At 38.7% G+C, this 7,063-nt stretch overlaps 1 non-coding gene across 1 annotated transcript; it reads left to right on the top strand.

The window, feature by feature from the left end:
• The first annotated feature begins 396 nt into the window (after positions 1-396).
• Positions 397-469, top strand: TRNAR-CCU. Its single transcript has one exon. It is a non-coding gene; the product is annotated as a tRNA-Arg (tRNA).
• The last annotated feature ends 6,594 nt before the right edge of the window (positions 470-7,063 follow it).

Genomic DNA, 7,063 nt, shown 5'->3' on the forward strand with positions numbered 1-7,063 from the left:
AATTGTCTCAGAAATCTCAGAAATCCAGGGGCCATGGCAAAGTGTCCCAACTAGAATGCTGCAGGATAGCAAGGAGAAACATGCCATCAAACATAAAGTAATCAACTGCTTCACAGAATATCTAACATAATCATAAAGATGGGAAAGTGTGTTTTAGCAAAAGATAGTAACATTATCAAAAGGAGATTTGAGCAGTTTTTTGTACAGGCTAGCTTTAGAATATGTTTTCATCTGTCAGATAAATTTTAAACATCAAAATATGATTTTGTTTGAGTCCAAAATTCAGGAAGAGGTTGGTTTTATACATGATGGTGGTATATGGCTCTGGCTTCAATGGAAGGGAAGGATGGCAAATTATCCAACAAATCAGATTTTTAAATCTGAAGAAGGGGAACTTCCCTGGTGGTCCAGTGGCTAAGACCCTGCACTCCTAATGCAGGGGGCACAGGTTCAATCCCTGGTCAGGGAATGAGATCCCACATGCTGCAGCTGAGAGTTCACAGGCAAGTAATTTAAGATCCTGCATGCCACAACTAAGACCCAGTGCAGTCAGATATTTAAGTAAATATTCTTTAAAAAATGAAGTCAGGTTTTCTCACCCCTCAGGTGAAACAGGATCACTAGATTAGATTGGAGTTGGGAACAGGCATATCTCAAAGAGATTGTGGGTGTTGTTTCGGAATACTATAGTAAAAAGACTATTCTAATTAAAAAGTCACATAAAGTTAGTTTAAAAAAATTTTGAGTAAGGTGTTATTAAAAGATTTCTACTAACTTTAGACCTGTTTTTTTTACCAGTGTCTTTGATTCCATTTTGCTGTGAATGATTATTTGCTCAGTTGTATACTGTGGAAATACACAGGAACACAGATTAGAGTGAGTATATTTTGCTTTTCCTTTCTTTGAGATCTTTTTAGGGCCAAAATAAGTCAGATTGGGGAACAATTTGGCATGTAGCTCCTTCTGCCTGCCCCTTACCTCCATATAGAGGTCTCCAGACAGCACTTCTTGACTGTTTGGGGCTGTCTCTCTCAGCATTCATTCTTCCTATGAGAAATGCTAAGAGAACACTCTGGTCTTTTCCTGTAACAATTCTTAAACACTAAACCTCACTTTCAAGGTAAGATCTCCAGTGAAACTCTAGGCATGGTTATGAGAACACTGGGTGATCAGATTTCCATTCTGGTCTGTTTCTGGCTTGATTTGATTAAAGTCCACTCAGACTCTGCATCCAGAGTCTTACTTTCACATTCTTCCACCACCATTTAATCCTTAATTTCCTCTTCTGCTGGAATGCTTCGTGCTGAATGATTGGATTAAACTTACAGCACTTCAGGATGTATCTCAATCAGCTTGGTGGTCCAAGACTCCTGTAATTGATAAGTAGCTTTTTCATATTTATCCATGTTAAATGTTGCCTCCTTCTTATTTTCCTTAGTTAATACAAGCTATTTGCAAAGAAGACAGAATTTTGCAGAAGAAGGTCTGTCTCTTTTTCAGGGAAGGAGATGCTGGAAGAATACCCCTTACACTAACTTTTTTCTTCCCCAAACAAGCATTGCATCTATTCTTTGTCTCCAGCTTTCATGAACTTTTTGTCTTTTCTCTCCTTTAGATCTGTGTATATTCTCAACACCTGTCTCTCTGGGAAGCACATATCCCATTTCTTCAGCTCACCAGAAGTAGACATATATATTATTTCCCTGAGGGTTAAAGAAAGCTATCAAAACTTGGCAACATATAAAGTAAATACCCACTAATTGCAATACATTCATTTAAATCAGGTCTTTATCCTCCTTAGGCATTGTAGTAGGTGGCTTCCTTTGAAGTCTTGTTGAATTGGTCCAAAATTACCTTGCCTGAGGCGGAAGGCTGTTTGGAACATTTGTTCTGAACCGATCCCCAAAGCAGTAAATCTTAGCGTTGGTACGGCTCACATGCCACAAAGAGGAAATGTCCCAGGCGGGGCATGGATCCAGGCTTAGATCCCCCATTGTATGCAGAGAAAAGAAAGAGAGAGGGAGAGATAACTGCACAACTCTCAGGGATATAATGCTATTGTACAACTCTGATGATGTTATAAACCACAAACCCTATACGTTACTGAAATACACAACCAAAAGCCTGCCAGAGAATTGCTTCTCTCTTTTTCCTGCTGCATCCATGCATTTATGCATTTATCATTTAACAAGGATTTTATTAGTGTTACTTGTTTGTAGGCTGGCTTGCTTGTTTTAATTGCAAGTAGCTTATACCCCTCCTTCTCTCAAACTCATCCAGGGAATTTTATTTACCTACATGAGAGAATCATGTTCCATCAGCATCAAGATATTGATATCATAACTTTCATAGACTCCCTTCCCCACAAGTGCACTGATAACCTGATGCAAACAATCATGCTCTAAGGTCTTTGGACACAGTCAAGCCTTTGTTTAGGCTGCATTTCTTGCCTCTACTATGTACATAAAACAACTTTCAAGTTTTTCCAGTCTGTTGCAAGGCTTTGCTTCTGTTATATCAGAAACTACTATGCAGTAGGCAATGTGAAAGTGAAAGTCACCCAGTTGTGTCTTTGCGGCCCCATGGAACTATACAATCCGTGGAATTCTCCAAGCCAGAATACTGGAGTGGGTAACCTTTCCCTTCTCCAGGGGATCTTCCCAACCCAGAGATCAAACCCAGATCTCCCACATTGCAAACGGATTCTTTACCAGATGAGCCACAAGGGAAGCTCAAGAATACTGGAGTGGGTAGCCATTCCCTTCTCCAGGAGATCTTCCCAACCCAGGAATTGAACCAGGGTCTCCTGCATTGCAGGTGGATTTTTGACCAACTGGGCTCTCAGGGAAGCCCACAGTAGGCAAAGAGCTATCTGAACGTGGAGCAAATGATTCTCCAGTTAATTGTCATGAAGACAGCCTTCAGTCACGCCCTTTTTGACTAAGGGTGGAATCCAAATCAGGTTGTGGAGCATTTATACATTATGTGACTTACAGCCATGTGAAAGCATATCGTGGGACACACTGGGGAAGAACAAGTCATCCAAATGATGCTCCAGTGAAATCTCATCTTTGGATGATGGTAGAGTGAATAAGAATTATGAACCTCATCACAGTATAAGCTAAAGGAGTTCAACTATGAGTTAAAATAAGGGAGTAAAGCAAGAAAGGTGACAGGAGACTTAGTAAGCAGGCGATTTTGCTCCATAAAAAGAGAAAATTCTTGGATGCTGGAGAAAGGAGATTATAGAGAGTGGGATGGCATTGTGCAGCAGGACAGGGGAATCATTCATCCAGATCAGAGTAGGCAGCAGATTCCAGAAGAATGAATCCAAGAATATGAACTTGATTGAGTACCCAATATGCTTAAGTATACTGACAAAAGATTTAGACAACCAGGGAGCATGTGAAGATAAATTAGTGTTAAAAATCTAGAAAAGTAACGGAAACTTCAAAAAAAAAAAAAAGCTAAATGAAAAGTAATTATTATCAGCTTCAGAGAAGACAAAAAAGTAATGAAAGATGCTATGAAAAGAAATAAGGAATATCTTTACTCACTACTAGGATCTTACTACTTGTGATCTCCATGATGTGCTAAGTTAAATGCTTCCATTTCTCTAAGAATACACATTTGATTATATTAAAAATCAAAAAAGGGAAAGAAAAATTGTAATATAAAAATTTTAAGATTACCTGTAGGGCAACTGACATAATAGCTAGACATATTTTAATCTATGGGCTTCCCAGGTGGCGCTAGTGGTTAAGAACCCACCTGCCAATGCAGGAGACATAAGAGATTCGGGTTCTATCCCTGGGTCAGGAAGATCCCCTGGAGGTGGGCATGGCAACCCACTCCAGTATCCTTGCCTGGAGAATCCTCATGGACAGAGGAGCCTGGTGGGCTACAGTCATTAGGGTCACAAAGAGTCAAGCACAACTGAAGCGACTGAGCACGCACGCAGGCGTTGTTTTATAGACTTGACTTTGGAGCCAAGTTAACATTTTACACAATCACCAAGCAAAATTAAAATTTAAAATACAATCTAAAAAACTCAAAAGTTAAATGAAACAAATGAACTTCAGTATATAGCCAACTGATGGCATAACCTTACAGAGATGATCTATTTCAAATGACTCTTACAACACAGTTGTTTGACTATATTTCTTAGCAGGATATACTCTAAGGACAGTAGTTTTCACTAATTATAGTAAGCATGTATTATAATAGTAACAGTATAATAGTACTGTTAGTATTTTTGTTCCAAGACTATTATATAATCATGCTAGTGTTTTGAAAACTGAAATTTTCAGTATCAATAAAAAGAGATAAATATGTATAAGATCAAAGAGGTTGAGAAAAACATCTGAATTGTAACACATGTATATTTTATCTCAAATAAATAAATAAATAAATATATATATATATATATATATATATATATATCCTGAAAAAGCCTAGAAAAAATGACCAACCCAGCAGCAATAAGCACCATTAGTGTCCAGACCATGCTCTGTAAATACTATTTCCCACTAAAATGGATCAGTGCTCTCTGGAGATTCTCAGTTATTGGTCTGGGGCAGAAAATATACAAGATGATCTTGAAATATCTTGTCATACCAGAAAGCAAAGATGCTATCAAAAATTACTGTGGTTGTATCAGATGGACTCAGGAGCCAACTTGAGGAGGCTTCTACTGGCTGAAGACTGGATAAATTGATCTTTAATAAGGACAGTGGGCTTCCAGGTGTCTCAGGAGAAAAGAGTCCATTTGCAATGCAGGAGACACGTGTTTGATCCCTGGGTTGGGAAAATGCCCTGGAGGAGGGCATGGTAACCCACTCCAGGATTCTTGCCTAGAGATTCCACAGACAAAGGAGCCTGTCGGGCTACAGTCCATAGGGTTGCAAAGAGCCAGACACAGCTGAAGCAACTTAGCACGAATACATCCTATTCTTTGTAGGACATTTTTAAAAAGTATGCTTATCTAAGTTTACACATATATTGACATATATTCATTTCTTCTAAAAGAAATGATGAGTAAACTAATTCTATATCTATTATTTTGCATTTTTTAAAATCTAAAACTGTATTTTGAGGCTCTTTATATCTCAATATATCCAGACTCCCTACTTCTTCTGAATGGGTACACAGTATCCATAATAGGTTTATCTAGTTCTACACTGATGAATAGCTAAGGTTATTGAAGTTTTATATGGTCTTTTCTATTTGGTGTTCCTATTTCACTTTACACATTTATAACTTAATTGATTGTGAACTCTTCATTAGGATATAAAGCCTATTGCATGTTTCTTTAATGACATAATGTAAGAACTAGTGCTTCAACGATGGTATCTACTTGGCCCTCCATTTGAAAAGCTCCTTGAAAAATGCCCACAATGAGTTTCAGTACTCTAAATTTCCACAGCTTTACTTTTGAGGTCAGTGACCAGATGCTTAATAATTCATCTTTGTTCCTAGAGGAAGCAAGAAGCTCTTTACAAGACAGACCATTTAGCACTTTATAAATCAGAGTTAACACTTGAAATTACACTCAGAGGTGAAGAAACAGTTACCATAATGAAGAAAAACATACGCTACTTTACACCCTGAGGATCTGGGTCGATTTTGTCTCTATGGATCTTGTTTCTCCTTAGGGCCATTAGATTTTGTTAGGAAGACAACATGGAGATTGAACAGTACACCATGTAACAACAAACAAGGCAGCTGCAGTCTCCCATGTGTTTTCCTCTTCTACGTCATTGGAGATCGTCACTGCAGTTGGTTCAACAGCTTAGCAAACCCTCAACAACAACCAAATTCAAGGAGACCCTGAAGGTAGTGTATATATATATTAGAGGTGAATATTCCCTGGCGCAGGTTTCCCTGGTAGTTCAGCTGGTAAAGAATTCTCCTGCAATGAAGGAAAACCCCGGTTCGATTCCTTGGCCGGGAAGATCCTGACAGGCTACCCACTCCAGTATTCATGAGCTTCTGTGGTGGCTCAGACAGTTAAGAATCTGCCTGCAATGCAGGAGACCTGGGTTTGATCCCTAGGTTGGGAAGATCCCCTGGAGGAGGGCATGGCAACCCATTCCAGTATTCTTGCCTGGAGAATCCCATGGACAGAGGAGACTGGAGGGCTACAGTCCATGGAGTTGCAATGAGTCGGACACAACTGAACAACTAAACACAGCACTCCCCACCCCCCCACCCCTCCCCCGGCACATTAAAGGCTAATTCCCAGGACAGTAAGAAGTAAATAATGCAAGAAACTAAATTTTAAAGATGAAGCTATTTTTAAAAATAAAACAGATTCTGCTTTCCCCCATCCCCTTTATTTGAAGTAAAAATGAAAAGTATTAAATATTTTTCAGAGGTTTCGAAAATTATATTTTCAAATATCAAGAAATATTAGTACTTAATTCTGTGGTCATTTGTAAGGTTATTTCTTTGAAATTTAAGTGGGCTCCCTTCACACTCACACTCACACACACACACACACACACACACACACAAGCGCACACACACAGGTGTGAGAAGCCCAATCACTCCAGGATTAGCTGTTCCTCAAAAAGCTCAGTAATGATCTGAAATCTGAAGCCCTACTTGAACTTTTCTACTAATTCAGTAATTACTGCTGTGCCTGAAATTGGCCCCTTTCCTGCAATTACTCAACATGCACTTTCAGTCAAAGAGGTTAACACCTGAATTTAGATTCTAATTAGCACCTAAGGTGGAATTTTTTGTTTAAAGCTTATTAAAATGGGGACTTTTCCCAGCATAAGATTTCACTAGTCTACACAGGTAAACGCATGTTTTATAGACTAATCTCTTTCTGGTTATCTAGAAAGCAACAGAGGTTAGGGATAAAACCAAGATCAACATTTCCCCATTCAAGATACTAACTTCAGAATAAAGCAAACTCAATCAATATCTGGAGTTGTCAAACTGGACAGATTCTGGATAGACCACTGCTTCCAAACCGCCTCTAAAGAAATGATTTCTTCCAAAGGAATATGTAAACAGATGGAGATAAAAAGAAAAAAAGAAATTAATATTGGCA

The sequence above is a fragment of the Cervus canadensis genome, chromosome 7, assembly GCF_019320065.1.
Source record: "Cervus canadensis isolate Bull #8, Minnesota chromosome 7, ASM1932006v1, whole genome shotgun sequence".
NCBI lineage: Eukaryota > Metazoa > Chordata > Mammalia > Artiodactyla > Cervidae > Cervus > Cervus canadensis.